Here is a 27554-nt window from a genome sequence, read left to right on the forward strand (position 1 = left end):
TTCACCAAAAGTGGGTCTCAGGATTCTTGGGTCGGGATCTGGGTTGCGGGTGCTCGGCAGAAGACAAACCCAGCACTTTTCTTGCTAACTGGAAAGGCAAGCAGCTTTTCTCTCCTCGAATTGCTTGTCTCTGGCAAATTGGCAACATGTGCTGCAGTCAACTGGAGAGGGCAAGGCTGTCGTCAGCAGTTCTGTGTCCTACTGTTTTTCAGCAAATATGTATTGTCCTCTTTGTGCTCTCTGCCATGTTCCTTTTTCCTTCAGGGTATTTACGATATGGACTAAACCCAAGCACAGAAAATCTAGTACAGGCATACCTCGGAGATATTGCGAATTTGGTTCCAGACCACCGCAATATGGCAATAAAGTGAGGTGTCACAAATGTTTCATGTCCCAGTGCAAATACAATCATATATATAATGTAGTCTATTAAGTGTGTTATGTCTAAAACAATGGGCGTACCTTAATTTAAAATATTGGGAGAGAGGGAGGAAGAAGTATATGTACTTTGGTTAATTGCTCTGAGGAAGGAGGGTCGCTTGAGCCCAGAAGTTGGAGATTACAGTGAGCTATGATTGTGCCTCTGCACCCCAGCCTGGCGACAGAGTGAGACCCTGTCTCTAAAAATAAACGAGTAAATAAAATACATGACTGCTAAAAAATGCTAACAATCGGCTGGGCGTGGTGGCTCATGCCTGTAATCCCGACCCTTTGGGAGGCTGAGGCAGGCACATCACCTGAGGTCAGGAGTTCAAGACCAGCCTGACCAACGTGGAGAAACCCCGTCTCTACTAAAAATACAAAATTAGCCGGGAGTGGCGGTGCATGCCTGTAATCCCAGCTACTAGGGAAGCTGAAGCAAAAGAATCGTTAGAACCCGGGTGGCGAAGGTTGTGGTGAGCCGAGATCGCGCCATTGCACTCGTCTGGGCAACAAGAGCAAAGCTCCGTCTAAAAAAAAAAAAAATGTGCTAGCAATCATCTGGGCCTTTAGCAAGTCATTTTCTTTTCTAGTGGAGGGTCTTTGCTCCATGTTGATGGCTGCTGACCGATATGGATGGTGGCTGCTGAAGGTTGGGGTGGCTGTGGCAATTGCTTATAATAAGACAACAATGACATTTGCTACATCTGTTGACTCTTGTTTTCATGAAAGAGTTCCTGATGGCGTGTGATGCTGGTTAATAATATTTCACCCACAGTGGACCTTTCAAAATTGGAGTCAATCCAGTTTTCTCAAACCCTGTCTCTGCTTTATCAACTAAGTTTATGGAATATTCAAATCCTTTGTTGCGGTTTCAACAGTGTTCACAGCATCTTCACAAGGAGTAGATTCATGCCGGGCGCGGTGGCTCAAGCCTGTAATCCCAGCACTTTGGGAGGCCGAGACGGGCGGATCACGAGGTCAGGAGATCGAGACCATCTTGGCTAACACAGTGAAACCCCGTCTCTACTAAAAAATACAAAAAAATAGCCGGGCGAGGTGGCGGGCACCTGTAGTCCCAGCGACTTGGGAGGCGGAGGCAGGAGAATGGCGCAAACCCGGGAGGCGGAGCTTGCAATGAGCTGAGATCCGGCCACTGCACTCCAGCCTGGGCGACAGCGCGAGACTCCCTCTCAAAAAAAAAAAAAAAAAAAAAAAACAAGGAGTAGATTCTATCTCAAGAAACCACTCTCTTTGCTTATCTATAAGAAGTAACTCCTCATCTGTTCAAATTTTATGAGATTGCAGCAATTCAGTCACATCTTCAGGTTCCACTTCTAGTTCTCTTGTTATTTCCACCACATCTACAGTTACATCCTCCATTGAAGTCTTGAATCCCTCAAAATCATCCATTAGGGTTAGAATCCACTTCTTGCAAAATCCTGTTGATGTTGATATTTTGACCTCCCATGAATCACGAATTTTTTTTTTTTTTTTTGAGACGGAGTCTCGCTCTGTAGCCCGGGCTGGAGTGCAGTGGCCGGATCTCAGCTCACTGCAAGCTCCGCCTCCCAGGTTTACGCCATTCTCCTGCCTCAGCCTCCCGAGTAGCCGGGACTACAGGCGCCCGCCACCTCGCCCGGCTAGTTTTTTGTATTTTTTAGTAGAGACGGGGTTTCACGGTGTTCGCCAGGATGGTTTCGATCTCCTGACCTCGTGATCCACCCGCCTCGGCCTCCCAAAGTGCTGGGATTACAGGCTTGAGCCACCGCGCCCGGCCTGAATCACGAATGTTCTTAATGGCATCTGGAATGCTGAATCCTTTCCAGAAGTTTTTCAATTTACCTAGGTCCATCAGAGGAATCAATGGCAGCTATAGCCTTATGAAAGGTATTTCTTCTTCATTTATTTTTTTTTTGAGATGGAGTTTCACGGTCGTTGCCCAGGCTGGAGTGCAATGGTGCAATCTCAGCTCACCGCAACCTCTGCCTCCCGGGTTCAAACGATTCTCCTGCCCCAGCCTCCCAAGTAGCTGGGACTACAGGCATGTGCCACCACACCTGGCTAATTTCTTTTTTTTTTTTTTTTTTTTTTTGAGACGGAGTCTGGCTCTGTCGCCCAGGCTGGAGTGCGGTGGCGCAATCTCGGCTCACTGCAAGCTCCGCCTCCCGGGTTCACACCATTCTCCTGCCTCAGCCTCCTGAGTAGCTGGGACTACAGGCGCCGCCACCATGCCCGGCTAATTTTCTGTATTTTTAGTAGAGACGGGGTTTCACCGTGTTAGCCAGGATGGTCTCGATCGCCTGACCTCGTGATCCGCCCGCCTCGGCCTCCCAAAGTGCTGGGATTACAGGCGTGAGCCACCGCGCCCGGCCAGCATTTTTAGTAGAGACGGGGTTTCACCATGTTGGCTAGACTAGTCCCGAACCCCCGACCTCAGGTGGTCCGCCTGTGTTGGCCTTCCAAAGTGCTGGGATTACAAGCGTGAGCCATTGCGCCAGATGAGCTATAGAGCACAGGTAGAGTAGATTTAGAATAATTCTTAAGGGCCCTAGAATTTTCAGAATGGTAAATGAGCACTGGCCTTAACTTAAAGCTATGGGCTGCATTAGCCTCTAACAAGAAAGTAAGATTGAAAAACTTCTGGAAAGGATTCAGCATTCCAGATGCCATTAAGAGTAGGATTGTCCTTTTGAAAGTCTGAAGCCAGGCATCAACTTCTCTCTAACTATGAAAGCCCTAGGTGGAATCTTCTTCCAATAGAAGGCTGTTTCCCCTGTATTGAAAATCTGTTGTTTAGTGTAGTCACCTTTAATGATTGTAGCTACACCTTGTGGACAGCTTGTTGCAGTTTCTCCATCAGCATTTGCTGCTGCTGCTTGCACTTTTATGTTATGGAAATCACTTTTTTCCTTAAACCTCATGAACCAACCTCTGCTAGCTTCAAACTTTTCTTTTTTTGTTAAAAAAAATTATTTTATTTATTTATTTTTAAATAGAGACAGGGTCTTACTATGTTGCCCAGGCTGGTCTGGACATTTCTACTTTCCTTCAAGAACTTTTCCATTTCCCAGAGTCAAGCGATAAAAGTTTAAAACAAACAAACCCAAACAATCAAAAAGAACTTTTCATTTGCATTTACAACTTGGGTAAGAAAAGGCATAGCGCAGGGTGTGGTGACTGACACCTGTAATCCCAACACTTTGGGAGTGGCCAGGTGGATCACCTGAGGTCAGGAGTTCAAGACCAGCCTGGTCAACGTGGTGAAACCCTGTCTCTACTAAAAATACAAAACTTAGCTGGGTGTGGTGGCACATGCCGAGTAGCTCCCAGCTGCTCAGGAGGCTGAGGCAGGAGAATCACTTGAACCCGGGAAGTGGAGGTTGCAGTGAGCCTCATACTATTACACTCCAGCCTGGACAACAGAGCAAGACTCCGTCTTGAGAGAAAAAAAAAAGAAAAGGCATAGCTTTCAGCCTATTTCAACTTTCTTTCTTTTTTCTTTCCTTCCTTCCCTTCCCTTCCTCCCTTCCCCTTCCCCTCCCTTCCCTCCCTCCCTCCCTCCCTCCTTTCCTTCCTTCCTTCCTTCCTTCCTTCCTTCCTTCCTTCCTTCCTTCCTTCCTTCCTTCCTTCCTTCCTTCCTTCCTTCCTTCCTTCCTTCCCTCCTTCCCTCCTTCCCTCCTTCCCTCCTTCCCTTCCTTCCTTTTTGGAGTGCAGAGGCACAATCATGGCTCACTAAAGCCTCTACTGCCCGGGCTCAGGCAATTCTCCCACCTCAGCCTCCCAGAGTGTTAGGATTATAGGCGTGAGCCACCATGCCCATCCCTGTCTCAGCTTTCCATATGCCTATCTCACTATGGTTAATAATTTCAAACTTTTGATTTAAAGTGAGAGATATACAACTCTTCCTTTCACTTAAACACTTAGAGGTCATTGTAGGGTTATTAACTGGCCCAATGTTAATATTGTGTCTCAGGGAATAGGGAGGGCCAAGGATAGGCAGAGTGAAGGGGGACGGCTGGTCAATGGAGCAGTCAGAACACATACAACATGTATCAGTTAAGTTTGTCATCTTTTATGGACAAGGTTCGTGATGCCCACAAATAATTACAATAGTAATATCAAAGATCACTGATCACAGATCACCATATCAGATATAATAATAATGACAAGGTTTGAAATATTAAGAGAATTACCAAAATGTGACACAGAGACATGAAGTGAGCCCAGGTTATTGGAAAATGATGGCGACAGACTCGCTTGACACAGGGTTGCCATAAACCTTCAATTTGCAAAACTGGCAATATCTGAGAAGTGCGAGAAAGTGAAGCACAGTAAAACAAGGTATGCCTGTAGAGATGTCCTTTGGCTTTTGGATCTGTTTAACGAAAACAAAAAACAACAAGATGCGGTAACTCACACCTGTAATCTCAACACTTTGGGAAGCCAAGGGGAGAGGATCTCTTGAGGTCAGAACTTCAGGACCAGCATGGGCAACATATTGAGACCCCATCTCTCCAAAAATTTTTTTTAAAGCCTCCAAGGAATTGGCAGTTGCAGTGAGCTATGATTGTGCCACTGTACTCCAGCCTGGGTAATAGAGTGAGACCCCATCTTTATAACCAAAACAAAACAAAACCAAAAAAAGAGGAAGAAGAAATAATTGCGGTTTTTTTGTTTTTTGCTTTTTTGAGACAGGGTGTCGTTCTGTTGCCAAGGCTGGAGTGGAGCCGTACGATCTCAGCTCACTGCAGCCTTGACCTCCTGGGCTCAATCTATCCTCCTGCCTCAGCCTTTTGACTAGCTGGGACCATAGGCGCTTGTCGTCATGCCCGGCTAATTTTTGTATTTTTTTCCTTGTAGAGATAGTGTTTTGCCATGTTGCCCAGGCTGGCCTTGAACTCCTGGGCTCAAGTGATCCTCCTGCCTCAATCTCCCTAAGTGCTGGGATTACAGGTGTGAGCCACCACGCCCAGCCAATATTTAAATTCTGAGTAGTAGCTTCTGAGTTAAACCTAAATTATAATGTCACAATGGAATGGCAATATGCACCCCTAGCAAAGTCTTAAGAGTTTTTTTGTTTGGTTGGGGTTTTTTTTTTTTTTTTTTGAGACAGGATCTTGCTCTGTCACCCAAGCTGGAGTGCAGTAGTGTGATCTTGGCTCACTGCAACCTCTGCCTACCTGGTTCAAACAATTCTCATGCCTCAGCCACCCAAGTAACTGTGATTACAGGCAAGCACCACCATGCCTGGCTAATTTTTTTATTATTTATTTATTTATTAATTATTATTTTTTGAGACGGAGTTTTGCTCTTGTTGCCCAGGCTGGAGTGCAGTGGTGCGATCTCTGCTCACTGCAACCTCTGACTCCAGGGTTCAAGCAATTCTCCTGCCTCAGCCTCCTGGGTACCTGAGATTACAGGCGCCTGCCACCACCCCCAGCTAATTTTTTGTATTTTTAGTAGCGATAGTATTTCATCATATTGGCCAGGCTGGTCTCAAACTCCTGACCTCAGGTGAACCACCCGCCTCGGCCTCCCAACGTGCTGGGATTACAGGCGTGAGCCACTGCGCCCAGCATAATTGTTCTATTTTTAGTAGAGACGAGGTTTCACTATGTTGGCCAGGCCGATCTCAAACTCCTGGCCTCAAGTGACCCACCCACTTCAGCCTCCCAAAGTGCTGGGATTACAGGCATGAGCTACCACGCCTGACTGTTTTAGAGATTCTTAATCTAGATTTTCTGAGTGGGTTTTAGGGAGTTTGGGAGGCCTTAAACTTATGTGCAAAATTTTGTGGACGTGTATATTTTCTGGAATAAGTCTTTTAGCTTTCATCATATTCTCAAATTGGATTGAGTCAAATTAGGTTAAAAACAATAACATTGTCAGGAGAGCTCATCTTAAAGGTCGAGCCCCTAGCTTCTACTTGAGTTGAATTGTAGGGCAAACTCCTATTTATCCAGCGTTTTTTTTTTTTTTTTTTAAGACCGACTCTGGCTCTGTCACCCAGGCTGGAGTGCAGTGTCGTGACCTCGGCTCACTGCAAGCTCCGCCTCCCGGGTTCATGCCATTCTCCTGCCTCAGCCTCCCCAGCAGCTGGGACTATAGGCGCACACCGCCATGCCCGGCTAATTTTTTGTATTTTTAGTAGAGACGGGGTTTCACCACGTTAGCCAGGATGGTCTCGATCTCCTGACGTCGTGATCCACCCACCTCGGCCTCCCACAGTGCTGGGATTACAGGCATGAGCCACCGCACCCAGCCATCTAGCGTTTATGAATGTTGTATTTTTATAACAGTCCACATGTATTACCAATTTCAAGTCACAAGAAATACAATAAAAAGTCACATGAAACATCATTTTCCTCTGAAGATTGAAATGGCACTTTAGAATCTTGTATGCCTCAGATGCAAGAAATAAGCTCCTTTAAATATGACTCCTCGGATTTAAATGCCCACCATATTTCTACAGAGCTGCAGCCATGGGAATCAAGGTAGGAAACCTAGATCAGAGATTCCATGTTCCCTAGACCAGGAAGGGAAAACTATTTCCCGGTTAACCAGGGCACTCTGGTAATAATCAGCTGAAAGGAGAAATCTTACTGGGAGTTGCTTTCCTAACTCCAAATATTTTAATCCACCGGATTTGGGAGTAGGTTTTTTTGTAGTTGTTTTGAATTTCACTTTGTTATACTGTCTGAAATTCTAATGAGAGATACAAATTAATAAAGAAAGTATTTTAGGAGTGTAGGATCATTTTCTCTTTAGTATAAATCCTTCAAAGAAGATTCCATTAAAGGAAAGTGGATAGATGTTTTTAAGAAAAGTTAAGGCAAGAGCATGGATTGTTTGGGGTACTTACAGCAAGCTTTGTTGAATAGGCCTGCAGTTCTGCATCCCAGTTTGTTTTTATTATTTTTCTCACTGGGTACCTGGAGAAAGTGATGGGAGGACAACAGAAACTCTATATGGTGATTTTAAAGTATATCCACAAATTCTGTGATACTCTATCCATCAAGAGGTGGAGCTTAATTTCCTTCCTATTGAGCGTGGACTGCACTAAATGAGTTGCATGTGTCCTATAATGAATATGGCAGAAGTGACTCTGTGTGACTTATAAGACTAGGTCATAAAAGGTATTGCAGCTGCCTCCTTATCCTCACACTGGGATCACTTGCACTAGGAGGAGCCAGCTACTGTGTCATGAGGAACTCACGCAGCCCTGTGGAAAGGCCTGTATGATGAGGAACTGAGGCCTCTTGCCAACTGCCGTGTGAGTGAACCATTTTGGAAGAGGACCCTCTAGTCCCAGCTAAGCCTTCAGATAACTATAGACTGGGCAGTGCTAACTAAAACCTCGAGAGATCCGGAGCCAGAACCACCCAGCTAAGCCATTCGCAGATGACCCACAGAGACTGCCTGAGATAAGAAATGTTTGTTTTAAGATGGTAAGTTTTGAGATACTTCGTTACACAGCAATAGATAACTAATATGTTACGTATCAATTTTCCTCTGTACCAGGAAAGACACTTTTCTTATTCCTTTATCACATGGGCTCTTGTTCCTCAGCCTGTCTTCAGACTAGTGGCATGATTCTATCATTGAGCTTCAAAATGGGCTAAATACATAGACTTCTGCAAATAGGCTTGGAATGCAACTGCAATTTGCAACCTTATTTCTACACACTCAGAGTTTTTAACAATAGACAAATGAACTTTTGAAACAGTGCCCACTTATAATCTCGGTACTGCCTGCAATTCTGTTTGCTAGCTATTGCTCAGTAGGTCATTCTTTTTTAAGAGACTTCGTATGGTTTTCTAGTCTGAAGAATTTATTTATTTTTTATTTTAGTGAGACAGGTCTCACTATGTTGCCTAGGCTGGTCTTGAACTCGTGGGCTGAAGCAATCCTCCTGTCTCAGCCTCCCAAGTGTTGGGATTACAGGTGCGAACCACCAAGCCCAACCTGAATAACTTCTTTGCATGTCAGATGGAAAAGGTTGCCAGCCATTTAGCTAGTCTCTCAACCAGGCAACTCATAATATGCAGATTTAGGCAACAGCAGAAGCCTGTCAACTGAATTGCAAAACACATACCTTGGGACAGTTTAATGGGATGGACACAAAATTTCCTATGTCAAAATTTGTTTTCTGGTTCACATATCTCTTGAAAAACATGGCTGGTTGTTGTGGCTCACGCCTGTAATGCCAGCACTTTGGGAGGCTGAGGTGGGCAGATCACCTGAGGTCAGGAGTTCGAGACCAGCCTGGCCAACATAGTGAAAACCCAGTCTCTACTAAAAATACAAATTAGGGCTAGGTGTGGTGGCTCACGCCTGTAATCCCAACACTTTGGAAGGCTGAGGCAGGCAGATCACGAGGTCAGGAGTTCGAGACCAGCCTGACCAACATGGTGAAACCCCTATCTCTACTAAAATACAAAAATTATCAGGGCATGGTAGTGCGTGCCTGTAATCCCAGCTACTCAAGAGGCTGAGGCAGGAGAATTGCTTGAACCCGGGAGGCGGAGGTCGCAGTGAGCCAAGATCATGCCACTACACTCTGGCCTGGACAACAGAGCGAGACTCCCTCTCAAAAAAAAAAAAAAAAAAAGAAAATTAGCCGGCTGTGGTGGCGGGTGCCTGTAATCCCAGCTACTTGGGAGGCTGAGGTAGGACAATCTCTTGAACCTGGGAGGCGGAGGTTGCAGTGAGCTGAGATTGTGCCATTGCACTCCAGCCTGGGTGACAGAACAAGACTCTGTCTCATTAAAACAAACAAACAAAAAACCTACTGAAAATAATATCATAGCTAGGATACTTAAGGCTTGTGTGCCAGGTACTATGAGGGCACCTGACTTACATTAACTAATTTAATCATTACCACATCACTGTGATGAAGGTAGTGATTGAAAGCATGGGTCTTGGAGTCAGACAAATTATGTTTGAGTCCTGGCCTCACCACTTATAGTTGTATGGTCTCTGGCAAACTATTTAATCTCTTTTTGCTTCAATTTTCTTACATATAAAACGGATATAATAGTACCCACTTCACAAGGGTTGTAGTAAGGATTAAATAAGATAATGCCAGTAAAGCATGTAAAACTTAGCATACATAATTCCTAGCACACAGTACGTGTTCAATCAATGCCAGCTATTATTATTTTTATTTTTATTTTCCTTTTTTTTTTTTTTTTTTTTTTTTACTTTTGACACAGCCTCAGGAGGTCCTGAGGACATGTGCCCCAAGCTATTATTTTTTTATGTAGATGAAGACATAGAGTCTCAGGGAGGTTAAGTATCTTGGTCAGGATCATGCAATTAGCAAACAGAGCAAGAACTCAATTTGGATCAGCTTTGTTTCTGAGCTCAATCTCTTAACCATACCACACTATCTGCTCAGTTTCTTTCTGCCCAAAGTGGAACGGTCTACAGAAAAGCATCTAGACTCCGAAGCATGTCAGGAGAGATGCCTGTTTCGCATATCAATGATTTTTCAGAACCTTGAGACTTCAGTATCATCCTGTGAAATCCCCATTGAAAATCAGCAAAAAGAAAGTGGAAAAGTTTTTTAAAATTGAAATATGGGAGAAGGTGCTCCTTGGTTGAGGTTCAAATTCTGCATATTCCCCATCCCGAGAATGCATCTCTATTGGAGTATGTGGCCGTAGGAGGTTCCCATAGGATGTTTTAGAATGTGTCCCCTTATCTTCTTCAGGAGGGGATGAAAGCTGTTGAACGCATGGAACAAGGATTAGTGATGTGATACACAACTACAGTGAGTGTAATTGTTTATTCCTTCTATGAGTTGTTACCAGAAAGGAGTCCTGATTCAGACCCCAAGAGAGGGTTCTTGGATCTCGTACAAGAAAGAATTTGAGACAAGTTCGTAAAGTGGAAGCAAGTTTATTAAGAAAGTAAAGGGATAAAGCAAGGTGACTCCATAGGCAAAGCAGCCCTGAGGGCTGCTGGTTGCCCATTTTTATGGTTATTTCTTGATTAAATGCTAAACAAGGGCTGGATTATTCATGCCTCCCCTTTTTATTATTTATTATTTTTTAGACAGAGTCTCATTCTGTTGCTCAGGCCGCCTAGTTTTTGTATTTTTAGTAGAGACGGGGTTTCAGCATGTTGGACAGGCTGGTCTCGAATACATGGCCTTATGTGATCCACCCGCCTCAGCCTCGCAAAGAGCTGGGATTATAGGCATGAGCCGCTGTGTTGGGCAATGCCTCTTCATTTTAGACCATATAGGGTAACTTCCTGACATTGCCATGGGATTTGTAAACTGGCATGATGCTGGTGGGAGGGTAGCAGTGAGGACAACCGGAGGTCACTCTCATCACCATGTTGGTTTTGGTGGGTTTTGGCCAGCTTCTTTACTGCAACCTGTTTTATCAGCAAGGTCTTTAAGATCTGTATCTTGTGCTGACCTCCTATGTCATTCTGTGACTTAGGATACCTTAAGTGTCTGGGAAGGAAGCCCGGTATGTTTCAGCCTTATTTTACCTAGCCCCTATTCAAGATGGAGTTGCTCTGGTTTAAATGCCTCTGACAGAGTGACTGGAGTTTCAATTTAATACCTCCTCTCAGGGAGGAGAAAGAGAAGGAGAAGGACCCAAAATAGATAAGAGAATCACCCAAAGATGGCAAAGGCCCCCTTTTGGACAGGGAGGAGATAAAGGAGAGGGTCAAGAGTCCATCTACCCTGTAAGGCAAACCAACCTGCCAGCCAAAACCGAAATGAAGTCAAGTTCATTGTATTCATAGCTTTGTTTTTTGCTTTCCCTTAGTTTTGTTTTTGTTTTGTTTTGAGACAGAGTTTCACTCTTGTTGCCTGGGCTGGAGTGCAATGGCACAATCTTGGCTCACTGCAACCTCCACCTCCCGGGTTCAAGCAATTCTCCTGCCTCAGCCTCCCAAGTAGTTGGGACTACAGGCATGTGCCACCATGCCCGGCTAATTTATGTATTTTTTTTTTTTTTTTTTTTTGAGACGGAATCTCGCTCTGTCTCCCAGACTGGAGTGCAGTGGCGCGATCTCCGCTCACTGCAAGCTCTGTCGCCTCCCGGGTTCACGCCATTCTCCTGCCTCAGCCTCCCGAGAAGCTGGGACTACAGGCGCCCACCACCACGCCCGGCTAATTTGTTTTGTATTTTTAGTAGAGACGGGGTTTCACCACGTTCGCCAGGATGGTCTCAATCTCCTGACCTCGTGATCCGCCTGCCTCGGCCTCCCAAAGTGCTGGGATTATAGGCGTGAGCCACTGCGCCCAGCCTAATTTCTGTATTTTTATCAGAGATGGGGTTTCACTGTGTTGGCTAGGCTGGTCTCGAACTCCTGACCTCAGGTGATCTGCCTGCCTTGGCCTCCCAAAGCGCTGGGACTACAGGCGTGATCCACCGCGCCCGGCCAAAGTGAGACCCTTAGTTTTAAAGTAAATGTTCCTATGGATTTCTCTAAGCATATCTGGCTGAAATTAGCGGGAGTAGGAGATCCAAGATGAGAAGGGGTTTTGAGTGTTAGGATACCAGCCCCAGAGCCTGAGGTGGTGACTGGACTGGAAGAGCTTAAAGTTGAGGGTGGAAGGCTGAACTTGGAAATGCATTGGGAGTTTCATCATAGACAGGAGCACCACAAGAGAACTCAGAGAACCTGATTCAGTTTCTAATTTTGTAATCCATTCACTGTGATCCCTAGCAGTGTAATATTAATAATTGTTCAGCTTATTTTCTTGTCTGTAAAAAGTGGAAAATAATGTTTGTCTTACCTATTTCATAGCAACACTGTAAGAATCAAATGGGATTTTGTATTAAGGGAGGACACCACCCCTCATATCATCTTATGCCCAATTTCTGCCTCCAAAGAAAGAAGAAGTAAAAACTAAAAGGCAGAAATGAAATCCACAGGCAGACAGCCCGGGCGCTGCACCCTGGGCCCGGCAGTTAAAGATCGACTCCTGACTTAATTGGTTCTGATATCTATAGATTACAGACATTGTATAGAAACGCACTGTGAAAATCCCTGTCTTGTTTTGTTCCGATCTAATTATCCCTGCATGCAGTCCCCAGTCACGTACCACCTGCTTGCTCAATCAATCACGACCCTCTCACATGCACCCCCTTAGAGTTGTGAGCCCTTAAAAGGGACAGGACTTGCCCACTCGGGGAGCTCAGCTCTTGAGACAGAAGTGTTGCCGATGCCCCTGGCCGAAGAAACCCCTTCCTTCTTTAACTCGGAGTCTGAGGAGTTTTGTCTGCCGCTCGTCCTGCTACAGTATATGAAAGCATCTTCCTTCACCACTTTACCAGAAAGAGACATTAAAGACCATGCCACCTGAACTAAACTACAAAGCAAGGGTATGGACAAATGCCAATCATCAAGAATTCTCAGTCGGGGGTGGTGGCTCACCCCTGTAATTCCAGCACTTTGGGAGGCCGAGGCAGGCAGATCACTTCAGGCCAGGAATTCAAGATCAGCCTGGCCAACGTGGTGAAGCCCCATCTCTACTAAAAATACAAAAATTAGCCGGGCGTGGTGGTGTACGCCTGTAATTCCAGCTACTCAGAAGGCTGAGGCATGAGAATCACTTGAACCTGGAAGGCGTAGGTTGCAGTGAGCCGAGATTGCGCCACTGTACTCCAGCCTGGGTGATAGAACAAGACTCTGTCTCAAAAAAGAACTTTCCACTTAAGTTTGTCTCTTCTTAGGATTGCTAAACCCAGTCCTTGGTTTATTAATGACACATTCAGACTTATTTAGAACTTACTTAGAACTCCACCACACATTGTTACTTCATTCCTATCCTAAGCTGTTTTTGCATCCATAGCACCTGACCTCATACTTGCAGCAGGAACCCTGTAAATACTCATGGACAAATATATGCAAATATTTTAATCAGAGAGAGTTTATCCATAACCTTAAATTCTCCTTTAACATAAACATTTCTATTTCTTTAAGCTGGAGTGTAAGGCCATTTCTGAGGAATTTTTTAAGTGGTGATGTCAATGTGTCTTGTAAGATCAGTGATTATTAATACACTGATAGTTCGTATTTGTACTATATCTATTTCAAAGAACATTATAACATTTAGGAATCAAGCCAGAACAAAGAAGCAACTGCAGACAAAGTGACTCTTTTGTGGCCTCTAGTAACTTGTGGCTTCAAACAATGAAGGCCATTGTATAAACTCCTTTGAGGGGTTATTGTGAGAATTAATTAGATTAAAATCTGCAAAGTGCTTTGAAGTTTTCCCAGAATTCCATTATAAATAAAGATGACATTAATTTTTTTTTTGAGGTATCTTTATGTCGGTCCTCCCAGAATCAAATGTAACAAGTTCACCTGCTATTGAACTGCCTGTGTTCCCTGAAGCAAAAACCCACGACTAAGCCAAATTTTACCTTTGGTGATTTTAAGCTGACCACAAGAGCACACACAATGGAGCACAATTTGTTGCCTTTATCACAAAGAGCTTGGTGTATGATATGCATGATGCAGTGTCTCATAATCCCTATGCCCCATGGTAATTACATATAAATTACTGTAGTTATTACAGCTATTTTATAGTGACCAACAAAGTTTTACCCTCCTCTTTGTTATTTATATTTGGATAATTTACATTTGGTTCATTTACAATAGGATTTAAAGCAGCCTTATCCCTAAACAATGTAAATGCTGAAAAACTTTCCTGATTCCAGTAACTGTTTACTCCTCATTGTATGAACAGAAGCACAAGCAGATATTAAAGACAGGAGTCTTAGATTCAACTGTCTAACAGCTAGGGCTCCTTGGGAACCCCTTCTCCTTAGTCTCCTGGTCTTCTCTGATCCCAATCTTATACCCAATGACCCCCTCAGCCCATGCTGTCCTCCCCCCTTCCCAAGAAGGAGCAGCTCTGAATATTCTGAGTGCTGGGCTTGGGGCAGCAGAAACTGTGGAGCAGCCCCAGGTGGGCACTGGGGAACAGCGGGATAAGAGGCCTGTTGTAAATGAGGAACCTGTCTGGCAGGTGACCAACCTGGTTTGCTTGGGACTGAGGGGGGAGGTTCCCAGGACATGGGACTTTCAGTTTACTGGAACTAATTGACCTGGGCATTAGATTAGGGTCTGGGACCCTGATATTGGCGGAGTCTTTTCTGGGTGGGGACAGAATCTTACTTGGGAAACACACCTTGTTCCTTTTGGTTCCCGCAGCACACTGGTCTGGGTTTGTCTTCTCAGGGAACTCTGGATGTGACTCCTGTACATGAAAATGGAAGAGGTCAGAGTTGTCCAAGAGGGAGGCGAGCCACATCCAGGCAGGGCCCCCATGGCCAGAACCCTGCTAGAGCCACCAAGGTCCCAGGTCAGTTCTGCAGCTTTGCAGGTGTTGAAATGACACCTGTGGGTCAGGCTGGGGGAACGAATGCATGTTAAACAACTGCCCTGAGAGACTGGGTGGATTACTGTTCCTAATCTTCCTAATCCTGGGGGAATACACCTTTGCCATTTCCCTGGATGGCCCCCTTCACAGGACCAGTGATATGAGGAGCCAAGTTACCTTAGAGCTAGAACAAAAGTTTTTGTTTGTTTGTTTGTTTGTTTGTTGAGACAGAGTCTCCCTCTGTCACCTAGGCTAGAGTGCAATGGCACAATCTCGGCTCACTGCAACTTCCGCCTCCCGGGTTCAAGCGATTCTTCGCTCTAGGCTCCCAAGAAGCTGGGATTACAGGCACCCGCTATCATTCCTGGCTAATTTTTGTATTTTTGTAGAGACGGGGTTCCACCGTGTTGGCCAGGCTGGTCTTGAACTCCTGACCTCAGGTGATCCGCCCACCTCGGCCTTCCAAAGTGCTGGGATTACAGGCATGAACCACCGCACCCAGCCTAGAACAAAGGTTTTGAAAGGAGAAAAAGGTTGGTTGGTTGGTTGGAGACAGGGTCTTGCTCTACTGCCCAGGCTGGAGTGCAGTGGTGTCATTTGGGGTCACCTCTGCCTCTTCCTATGTGTAATTTTTTTTTTTTTTTAGACGGAGTCTCGCTCTGTTGCCCAGGCTGGAGTGCAGTGGCGCAATCTCGGCTCACTGCAAACTCTGTCTCCCAGGTTCAAGTGATTCTCCTGCCGAGGCCTCCAGAGTAGCTGGACTACAGGTGCCCGCCACCATGCCCGGCTAATTTTTTGTATTTTTTAAGTAGAGACGGGGTTTCACTGTGTTAGCCAGGATGGTCTTGATCTCCTGACCTCATGATCCGCCTGCCTTGGCCTCCCAAAGTGCTGGGATTACAGGCGTGAGCCGCCATGCCCAGACCCTATGTGTAATTTTTAAGTGAAAGTGCAAAATCCTAGTCTAATCTTCCCGGAAATTTTTCCCCAGGCCCACATCAGGTGAGGCCCACAGATAACCAACCCCTCTACTATGTACTGATTCTTATAATTTAGGGGAGGACACTCACGTACTACTACTCTAACTCTCTTTAATCCTCCCAGTTGTGTTTAGTCCTGAGTTGTGACCTCAAAGCTCATAGGCCTGTCTTCCTTTTGTAAATAGTTTGGGTATTTTTATCTCAAAGTGCATTATTTTGCACTTGCTCCCACAAGTGCTCGTTTGTCAATTGTCAGATCACATGGTCAGATTTATGGGCTCTTCTGATTATCTAGCTCAGGGATTGGCAGACTTTTTCTATAGAAGTCCAGATAATAAATAATGTCAATTCCACCACTATTGGTCTGCAGCTCTTCTTATGGTAGCAGTTGTTGCATTTCTCTGTGGGAAAGAAAAGAGGATTAAACACCTCTTTCTTAGCAAAACAGAGAGTAGGCATATGTGTGACAGACACAAGATGTATTCTGTAGTTTTGTTTGGCAGGAGATGATCCATTTCAAAACAAATTAAGAAGACTTGGAAAAAATATAATTCAGTATTTGAATAATGCTGTTTCTTGTTCTTTTAAAAAAATAATTTTAGGCCAGGCGCGCTGGCTCACACCTGTAATCCCAGCACTTTGGAGGCTGAGGCGGGCGGATCACGAGGTCAGGAGATCCAGACTATCCTGGCTAACATGGTGAAACTCGTCTCTACTAAAAATACAAAAACTTAGCCGGGCGTGGTGGCAGGTGCCTGTAGTCGCAGCTACTTGGGAGGCTAAGACAGGAGAATGGCGTGAACCCGGAAGACGGAGCTTGCAGTGAGCTGAGGTCGTGCCACTGCACTCCAGGCTGGGTGACAGAGCAAGACTCCATCTCAAAAAAAAAAAAGTAATAATAATAATAATTTTAGCTTTGCAGCAATCCTCAGGTGTCAGTCAGTTACTCTGCCTTGTAGCAGCAGCCAACAAGAGAGTAAACAAATGAGCATGGCTGTGTTCCAATAAAACTTTATTTATGGAAACTGGGATGTGACTTTCATATAATTTTAATGTGTCACAAAATATTAGTTTCTTTCCATTTTTTTCAACCACTTAAAAATGTAAAAACCATTCTTAGTTTGCAGGCTGTACAAAAACAGGCACTGGTGGGATTTGGCCCAGCACTTACTGATCCCTGATCTAGACCTATCTGTGTAGAAGTGTTGTTAGAGGTTTTATCGCATATGCTCTCCTCCAGATCATTACACATGTTAGTGTGTCCTTTCCTAGCACGGATGCCTGAGACTTAGGCTCTTGGTTTCATCAATCCTCACTTCCCAATGTTTTTAAAAATTTATTTATGTATTTATGTATTTATTTACTTATTTTGAGACAAGAGTCTCGCTCTGTTGCCCAGGCTGGAGTGCAGTGGTGCCATCTCGGCTCACTGCAGCCTCTGGTGCTCCTGGGTTCAAGCAATTCTCTACCTCAGCCTCCTGAGTAGCTGGGATTACAGGTGCCCGCCACCATGCCCGGCTAATTTTTGTATTTTTAGTAGAGATGGGGTTTCACCATGTTGGCCAGTCTGGTCTTGAACTCCTGACCTCGTGATCCGCCCACCTCGCCTCCCAAAGTGCTGTGATTACAGGTGTGAGCAAAAGCACCTGGTCTATTTTATTTCTTATTTTTATTTTTATTGGTTTTTCTTTTGAGACAGACTCTCACCCTATTGCCCAGGCTGGAGTGCAGTGGCACAATCTTTACTCACTGCAACCTCAGCTTCTGGGTTCAAGCAATTCTTCTGCCTTAGCCTCCCAAGTAGCTGGGACTACAGGCACCCACTACCATACTAGGCTAATTTTTTTTTTTTTTTTTGAGATGGAGTCTTGCTCTGTCACTCAGGCTTTAGTGCAGTGGCGCGATCTCGGCTCACTGCAAGCTCCGCCTCCCAGGTTCACACCATTCTCCTGCTTCAGCCTCCTGAGTAGCTGTGACTACAGGCGCCTGCCACCACGCCCGGCTAATTTTTTGTATTTTTAGTAGAAAAGGGGTTTCACTGTGTTAGCCAGGTGGACCTCGTGATCCACCCGCCTCGGCCTCCCAAAGTACTGGGATTACAGGTGAGAGCCACCGCGCCCAGCCTCATGCTTGGCTAATTTTTGTATTTTTAGTAGAGACAGGGTTTCACCATGTTGGCCAGGCTGGTCTTGAACTCCTAACCTCAAGTGATCCACCCACCTCAGCCTTTCAAAGTACTGATATTACGGGCATGAGCCACTGTGCCTGGTCCTCAAATGTAGTATTAAGGTGGCAGTATTTATACCACCCAACTGCCTTTGTTTGGGTCGGGTATAGCTGGGGCCCCGGAACCCACCAGAGTGCTTGCTTGTGGCTGTTCAAGCCTCTTAGTGGCTCCTGTGAAAATACACTGGACCTTTCAAAATGGAAATCTGATTGTGTCTCCAACCTCTTCCATGCCCCCACCCTCAGCTCAGGCACTTGCCTTCCTCCGAGCTGTGGCTGCGCTAAACTTATGTTTTCTGGGGTTCTGACCACAGGCCTTTTCATGTGCAGTTTCCTCACTTGGAATGCCTTTCTTCATCATTCCTTTAGCTAGTTAATTACGTAAGCTCGCTAGAGCCACTCTCCTCCATGGCACCCATCATGCCCCAAGTCTGGATGAGTCCATTTGTTACATGTTTCACTGTGTGATGTTATCTTCATTAGTGGCATTATTTGACTAATGGCTGCTACTAACTCTCATTAGACTCTAAGCTCCAAGAGAGTGGGGGACTGTATCTTTGCACACCACTGTATCTTCTGCACCTGGCACTGTGCCTGGCACAGAGTAGGTGGTCAACAAGCACCCCAGTAGGCCACAGCCTGCTGCCTGGGGCACTGATGCCTATGACAGTTCCCTCCCTTTACTAGCAGAGTGAACTTAGAGGAATTATAAGATCTCTTTGAGTCTCAGTGTCCTTCTATGTAAAATGGAGGTAATAACATAACTAGTGTCTTTGGGTTATGGTGACTTAAATGAGAGAATGTGTCTGGCACATGGCCCGATCTAGTCACTACTAGATTAACATTAGTCTCCTTCTCCCTTCCTTTTATTGAGGTCCATTCCGTGGGTACCTGACACCCAAATATCACTTGCCCAGATTCTCCCAAGTGCACGGGTCTCCATCTTTCTGTTGAGAACTGCACAGTTTCCATCGATAAATCCAGAATTAGAGATGTGACTACCTATGCCCTTCATATATCTGCTGCCTTCCCAGGAACTGTCACTTGGGCCTCTACTTCCCTCCCCTACCTTGAATCAACAGGCCCCACCCATTATTTTTGCTTCTGAGCTAGTTCCTTATTGCCTCACAAAACATTTCACTTTCACGCAACTCTTGTTATTAGCCTGTCCTTTGGAAACCTGTCCAAGGTTTTATTAAGGTTTCTAGGTGAATAATACTAAGCTGTTCTTTATCTACTTTTCCATTTTTTTAACCACATAAAAATGTAAAAACCTAACAGAAATTTGTCAAATTTTTTCTTTGAAGACATCATCTTGACAGTCTTCTCTGAAATTAATTTTATTTATTTAACTTGCCTATTTCACAAATGAACCATAATTTCCTAGGTTCCCTTTATAAATTTTTAAATGATAATAAATATTGTCATGTAATAACAATTTTAATATTTTGCACCCACTGTGTTAGGAACCTTACATACACTAATTAATTAATTATTTATTATTATTTTTTGAGACAGAGTCTCACTCTGTCACCCAGGCTGGAGTGCAGTGGCACAATCTAGGCTCACTACAACCTCCACCTTCCGGGTCCAAGGGATTCCTGGGCTTCAGCCTCCTGAGTAGCTGGGATTACAGGCATGCGCCACCACGCCCGGCTAATTTTTTTGTGTTTTTAGTAGAGACAGGGTTTTGCCATGTTGACCACGCTGGTCTTGAACTCCAAGTGATCCACCCACATTGGCCTCCCAAAGTGTTGGGATTACAGGTGTGGGCCACCACGCCCAGCTCACTATTTAATATAATCCTTATAACAATCCTGCATAGTGGACACTATTGTTCCCATTGTATACATGGAATAAATAAAATTTTATAAATATTTTGTTCTAAGTCACACAGTTAGGAATCAAAATTTGTATCAGGTTTGTATGAGTCAAGTGCCCATTGTCTTTTCACTCTGACGTTTTTCCTCTCTTCTTATGCTTGTTGGTTCATAATGGTGGTGGGGAGGGTATGTGTGTCATATTTTTACTTTTCCAACCTCCTAAATGTACATCCAGTTGTTATAACCAGTTACCCAATTTTGCCAATGGCCCCTCAATGTCATGTTGCACTTCCATCAGAAGTTGGGTAGGTCTTGAAGTATCATCCTTGTGTTGAAAACAGTAATTATCCATCAATCTATCCATCCACCCATCCATTCAATATTCCTTAAGAGTCTATACCAGATGCTATACTATGTGCTAAACATGTCTTAGGCCAAAGAAATGCGTCCCTAGTTTTTAAAATGAAGACATTGTGGAGTTAGTGGAAGAGGCATTGGTGGGTTGGGGGATTAGGGTAGGGATGGAGAAGAGAAAGGAAGTGAAAGGAAAGAACTTCCTATGAAGTCATTCACCTGGGCACATGAGTATGATGGGGGAAGGCAGGGGAAGATATTGAGATTCTTACACAGCAAGATAGGAATGATAAGGCAAAACCAACAGAATTTTGCCCTAGCATGAAATACTGCCTGTTGGCCGGGCGCGGTGGCTCACGCCTGTAATCCCAGCACTTTGGGAGGCCGAGGCGGGCGGATCACAAGGTCAGGAGATCGAGACCATGGTGAAACCCCGTCTCTACTAAAAAAAATAGAAAAAATTAGCCAGGCGCGCGGCGGGCGCCTGTAGTCCCAGCTACTCGGGAGGCTGAGGCCGGAGAATGGCGTGAACCCGGGAGGCGGAGCTTGCAGTGAGCCGAGATTGCGCCACTGCATGCACTCCAGCCTGGGCGACAGAGCGAGACTCCGTCTCAAAAAAAAAAAAAAAAGAAAGAAATACTGCCTGTTTGTGGTACCTTATGATTTTCAGTTCCCTTCTCCAGAAGCTGATACTTTCCTGTATCTCTGATGTTCTGTTTACTTTTTTTAAGCCACTTTTAGAAATTGGCCAGCATATGGACATGGTGGTGCAGCATATGGATGTGGTAGTCCCAGCTACTTGGGAGGCTGAGGCAGGAGGATCACTTGAGCCTGGGAGGTTGAGGCTGCAGTGAGCTATGACTGAGTCACTGCACTCCAGCCTGGCATGATGACAGCTCACTGCAAGCTAGGTTAGTGGAAGATAAAGGCTCTCTCAGGCTGCCAACTCTCAGGCTGCCAAAAAAATCAAGTTTCTGACTCTAATCAGGTCTTGAGAGCAAGACCGTCTCAAAATAAATAAATAAATAAATAATCAGCCAACATAGATGTTAACCTTTGCATTTTGTGTTCTCTGTGTAGGTAGCATCCCCACTTATCTCAACAGCCTACCAGAATTGTGACAGTAGATTCAAGTTATGCTTTTTAAAAGTTTTAAACTGATTTACTGGACTTAAGAAGGGGTTTACTTCTTTTTTTTTTTTTTTTTTGGAGACGGAGTTTTGTTCTTGTTGCCCAAGCTGGAGTGCAATGGTGTGATCTCGGCTCACTGCAACCTCCGCCTCCTGGGTCCAAGCGATTCTCCTGCCTCAGCCTCCCGAGTAGCTGGGATTACAGGCACGTACCACCACATTTAGCTAATTTTTTGTATATTTAGGAGAGATGGGGTTTCACCATGTTGGCCAGACTGGTCTTGAACTCCTGACCTCAGATGATCTGCCGGCCTCAGGCTCCCAAAGTGCTGGGATTACAGGCGTGAACCACCACACCCGGCCTACTTCATTTTTTCCCTTGGTTTTCCATGTGTTTGTATGTGTGTAGTAGTCTGTTCTCACACTGCTATGAAGAAATGCCCAAGACTGGGTAATTTATGAAGGAAAGAAGTTTAATTGACTCACAGTTCCACATTGCTTGGGAGGCCTCAGGAAACTTACAGTCATGGCAGAAGGCAAAAAACAGGTGCCTTCTTCACAGGGCAACAGGATGGAGTGAGTGCAAGCAGGGGAAATGCCAGATGCTTATGCAACCATCAGATGTCATGAGAATTCATTCACTATCATGAGAGCAGCGTATGGGAAATGGCCCCCATGATCCAATTACCTTCACCTGGTCCTGTCCTTGACATGTGGGGATAATGGGATGAGGTTTGGATGGGAACACAGAGCCAAATCATATCAGTGTGCATGATGAATGCATGTGCACACAAGTGTGTATAGACTTGTACATGTGAAAAGCAAGGGGGACCTGGATTGTTGTTCAATCATTAAAACATGCTCAGACAGAGGAATCCTGGTGACTAGAAGAGTCCTCACAAAGTGGCCTTTATCTTGGTAAGTTCATTGTGAAGTCAGACTCTGAAACTTGATTTTATTAACAGCCTGAGAGTGCCTTCATCTCCCACTAACCTAGCTTATGAAAACTTGTACATACAAAGGGAAATATTGTGAGTATGCAAGAAAGTGTTTGTATGTTTTAGAGATCCATACTAAAGTAAATGGTTATCTTGGTCAGCCTGGGCTGCTACAACAAAATACTATATACTTGGTGGCTTAGAAACAGCAGGAATATGTTGCTCACATTTCTGGAGGCTGAAAAGTCCAAGATGCAGGTGCCAGCAGATTCCATGTCTGGTGAGGGTCTACTTCCTGCTTAAGAGATGGCTGTGTTCTCCCTCTGTCCTCACATGGTATAAGGGGCTAGGGGCCTCTTGAGATCTTGGCACTTATCTCATGACGGCTCTGTCTCCATAACTTAATCGTCTCCAAAGAGGCTCCACCTCCTAATATCACCTGGGTGGGGTAGGATTTCAACATATGAATTCTGGGGGACAGAAACATTTACACCATGACAGTAGGGAGGGATCTAGGATTTTCTTTAATATAGTTTAGTTTTTAAAAGTGGGAGAAAGTGAAGCAAGTGTAAAAAAATCTTGATTATGATCAAACATGGTTATAGGGTATTTCATACTATTCATTATACCTTATATATATTCATCATATTATTTCCTTCACTTTTTTCCTTTTACTTATTTAAAAACCTAGAATACTTTTGTATGTTTCAAATTTTTCTTTTTTTTTAACTTTTATTTTAAGTTGAGGAGTACACGTGCAGGTTTGTTTTACAGGTGAACTCTTGTCGTGGAGGTTTGTTACATGGATTATTTTGTCACCTAGGTATTACAAGCCTAGTACCCACTAGTTATTTTTCCTAATCCTCTCCCTGCTCCCACCTTCCACCTTCCAGTAGGCCCCAGTGTGTGTTGTTCCCCTCTTTGTGTTCATGTGTTCTCATCATTCAGCTTCCACTTATAAGTAAGAACATGTGGTATTTGGCTTTCTGTCCCTGCATTAGTTTGCTAACGATAATGGGCTCAAGCCCCATCTATGTCCCTACAAAGGACATGATCTCACTCTTTCTGGTGGCTGCATAGTATTCCATGGTGTATATATACCATATTTTCTTTATCCAGTCTACCATTCATGGACATTTAGGTTGATTCCATGTCTTTGCTATTATGAATAGTCTTGCAACAAACATATGTGTGGATGTGTCTTTACAATAGAATGATTTATATTCCTTTGGGTATATCCAGTAATGGGATTGCTGGTTCAAATGGTAGTTTTGTTTTTAGATCTTTGAGAAATCACCACACTGTTTCCCATATGGTTGAACTAATTTACACTCCCACCAACAGTGTATAAGCATTCCTTTTTCTCCAAAACCTTGACAGTACCTGTTACGTTTTTACTTTAACCACAGCCATTCTGACAGGTGTGAGATGGTATCTCATTGTGGTTTTGATTTGCATTTCTCTAATGATCAGTGATGTTGAGCTGTTTTTCATATGCTTGTTGGCCGCATGTGTGTCTTCTTTTGAAAAGTGTCTGTTCCTATTAATGGAGTTGTTTTTTTCTGTAAATTTGTTTAAGTTTCTTTAAAATAATTTAGTTTAGTTTTTAAAAGTGGGAGAAAGTGAAGCAAGTGTACGAAAATCTTGATAATGATTAAATCTAGTTATAGGGTATTTCACAGTATTAATTATATATATTCATTGTATTATTTTCTCCACTTTTGTGTGTTTGAATTTTTTTCTTTCTTTCTTTTTGTTTTTGAGACAGAGTTTCACTCTTGTCGCCCAGGCTGGAGTGCAATGGAGTGATCTCAGCTCACTGCAACCTCTGCCTCCCAGGTTCGAGCGATTCTCCAGTCTCAGCCTCTCCAGTAGCTGGGACTACAGGCATGAGCCACTATGCCCAGCTAATGTATTGTATTTTTAGCAGAGACAGGGTTTCACCATGTTGGCCAGGCTGGTCTTGAACTCCTGACCTCAGGTAATTCACCCTCCTCAGCGTCCCAAAGTGCTGGCATTACAGGCGTGAGCCACTGCACCCAGCCTGAAATTTTTCGTAATATAAATTTTAAAAATATTAAGAAAATGACAATAATTTACAGAAATAAATAAAACAGTCAGGTGGCCTGATTATTCAAGTTACCTTAACTGGATATACACATAGAAAACTAATTTGATTAAGACTTCTGGGTCCACCTGCAATCCTAGCAAGGACAGATAGCTGTAGGATCCAAGCACAGAAGATTAATGCCCTACTGGTTTAGTCTGTGTGTGCTATAACAGAATACCTTAGACTGGGCAACTTAAAAAGAACAGAAGTTTATTTCTCACAGTTTGGGAGGCTGGGAAGTCCATGATCAAGGTACTGGCAGGTTTGGTTGTCTGGTGAGGGCCTCATCCTCTGGAGGGGAGGTGGAAGGATAAATTAACCAAATACTGCCCGAAGCTTCTTTTATAAGGCACTTAATCCCAAACCTGAGGGAGGAGCTCTTACGGCCTGATTGCCACTTAAAGTCCCCACCTCTTGAAACTATCACTTTGCAGCCTGGCCAACATGGTGAAACCCTGTCTCTACTAAAAATACAAAAATTAGCCAGGCAGTAGTGGTGTGCACCTGTAATCCCAGCTACTCAGGAGGCTGAGGCAGGAGGATCACTTGAGCCTGGGGACAGAGGTTGCAGTGAGCCGAGTTCACGCCACTACACTCCAGTCTGAGCAAAAAAGTGAGGCCCTGTCTCAACAAAACAAAAATTCTATCACTTTGGCAACATCTGAATTTTGGAGGGGCCGTATTCAAATGATGGTACCTACTATCCGTATAAAATGAGGTAACTACCTGTTTTTATTCTCATGTCTTTCTTCAGAAAAAACGGATTTGATCTCTGTTTACTAAATTACAACTTCAGTACAGTCTTGCCTCCCCCAAAATACTCACAGAGCATCTTCGAGGGGCCCAATCTCTTTGATTGCTCGTTTACAGCCTCCTAGTTTACTCCAACAGATAACTGATTCCCTCCTTTGCGTTGAATTCTTGCTAGAATAACCTTCAGAGAGTGACTCATTCTCTCATCTGCAAATTTTTTTTTTTTTTTTTTTTTTTGAGACAGAGTCTCGCTCTGTTGCCTAGGCTGGAGTGCAGTAGTGTGATCTTGGCTCACTGCATCCTCCCTACCCCAGGTTCAAGTGATTCTCATTCTCATCTGCAAATCTTGAGGAGTGCCTCACTATTGTTCCTTCCTCACACCAACCATATCTCAGATAGTGCTATCCATTATCCAGCACATAGCACAATTAAAACCTAATCTGCTCTAATCCCAGTACTTTGGGAGGCTGAGGCAGGTGGATCACCTGAGGTCAAGAGTTCGAGACCAGCCTGGTCAACATGGGGAAACCCCATCTCTATTAAAAACACACACAAAAAAGCTGGGCGTGGTGGTGGGCGCCTGTAGTCCCAGATATTTGGGAGGCTGAGGCAGGAGAATCGCTTGAACCCGTGGGGCAGAGGTTTCAGTGAGAGGGGATAGTGCTACTGCACGCCAGTGAAAAACTCTGTCAAAAAACAAAACAAAACAAAAAACCTAATCTGCTCAAGTCCACCATGAACAAGCCTGTGGTCTGACAAGGGAGTGCACTTCAGAATTGTGAAATGCTGCCCTCAACAAGGTGTTACGGGTGGGTCTTTGTTCTTAGAGCTCCCAAGATGGCAGCAAGCCTTTTGTTCTCTGACCAGAGGTTTTTGGCCTCACTGATTCCAAGGAATGGAACCTTGGGCCATGCGGCGAGTGTTATAGCTCTATTAGAAGCTGTGGGTCACGGAAGAGAACCATGAAACCCAGCGACTACTGTTCAGCTCAATTAGGCACCTAGCCGTGCAGGAACAATGGTGAGCCTCTAGCTGGAACGGGAGCAGCAAAGGGCACCTCGCTAGATCAGAAACGCAGCGGACACCCTTCTGGATCCGGAGGGGTGGAAGTCAACGGTGGGTCTGTGACAGCAGCGAACAGCAGTGGTGGACAGTGGGTGAAAGCTCACCTCGAGCCGGAAGAAACACGGACCAGAAGAGTGTGCAGTTGCAAGATTTAATAGAGTGAAAACAGAGCTCCCATACAAGAGGAGGGGACCCAAAGGGGGTTGCCCCTCCCTGCTCAAATGCCTGGGATTTATATCCCAATCATTGTCCCTCCCCCTGTGCTCTAAGATGATAAATTATTTGACTATTTCTTTACCTCTTGCTTTTAGCTTAATTAGTGTTTTAGTGAGCCCTCTTTACTACCTGATTGGTCGGGTATGAGCTGAGTTACAAGCCCAGTGTTTAAAGGTGGGTTTGGTCACCTTTCCCAGCTAGGCTTAGGAATTCTTAGTCAGCCTAGGAAATCCAACTAGTCCTATCTCTCAGTCCCCGCTCTCAACAGGAAAACCCAAGTGCTGTCGGGGAGGTTGGCCAACGACTACTCTAACTGCTTCCTGCTGAACTGGGGCATAGTAGGGGTCATGCAGTTGAGATTTCCTTGGGACAGGTGCCTTCAGTGACATCAAACATTGGAGCATGGGCTAGCAGGCCAGTCCAGGGGTCTGTGGTAGAGCTTAGTCATGGACTGCATCTAGGGCTCCATTTGAGGAACTTATAGCTTCGCTTCTGGAAGAGACAAACTTAACAAGGAGGTTAAAGATTAAAGGGATTGAAACGTATAGCTTGAAGTGCAGGGGATTATTTCTTTGGCACACTTCACAGGCCCTGACTATCCACTTGATAGATTTGAAAAGGCCTGGTCCAGTAAATAATGATTTGGCCATCTGATGGGTGCTATCAATGCCTAAGTGAAAGGTTTGGTGAAGAGTTTTAAGTAATTTCCATTGCTTAGCTCCAGGCAAAAGTATTTTTCTTTCTTCAGTGGCTAGCCATCCTGAGGGGAGGAAACTATGTCCTCGTGAGGTTCCCCATTCTATTTCTTCTGCTGAGTACTGGGGCTTGGTTTCCCGGAGGGGATTACCCCATACTAGGGGTCCTTCAATAAGCATTTCTAATCGAGGATCCCACCTTGTGGCTTTTTTGGCTTCAATATCCGCTTGGCAGTTCCCTTCTATTTCCCTTTCCTTTCCTTTCTGATGACCCTGGAAGTGTAAGACTGCTACCTCTTTAGGTTTCTGTACAGCCAATAATAATCTCCTAATGGCTTCCTGATGTTTGATACGTGTTCCCGCAGAAGTTAGGAATTCCCTTTCTCTCCATATTGCTGCGTGGGCATGGAGGACTAGGTAAGCATACTTAAGAGTCTGTATATATATGTACCCTTTTTCCTTCTAATTCTAGTGTATAA

The 27554-nt window shown here is 44.6% G+C and overlaps 1 non-coding gene and 1 pseudogene across 1 annotated transcript; both read left to right on the forward strand.

The window, feature by feature from the left end:
- Window positions 1–7604: 7604 nt before the first annotated feature.
- Window positions 7605–27554, forward strand: part of LOC123574423 (putative Dresden prostate carcinoma protein 2) — a 32011-nt pseudogene continuing 12061 nt past the window's right edge.
- LOC123574988 (small nucleolar RNA SNORA41) lies at window positions 16114–16241 on the forward strand. Its single transcript, XR_006700159.1, has one exon. It is a non-coding gene; the product is annotated as a small nucleolar RNA SNORA41 (small nucleolar RNA).

Source organism: Macaca fascicularis, chromosome 7, assembly GCF_037993035.2.
Source record: "Macaca fascicularis isolate 582-1 chromosome 7, T2T-MFA8v1.1".
Lineage (NCBI taxonomy): Eukaryota > Metazoa > Chordata > Mammalia > Primates > Cercopithecidae > Macaca > Macaca fascicularis.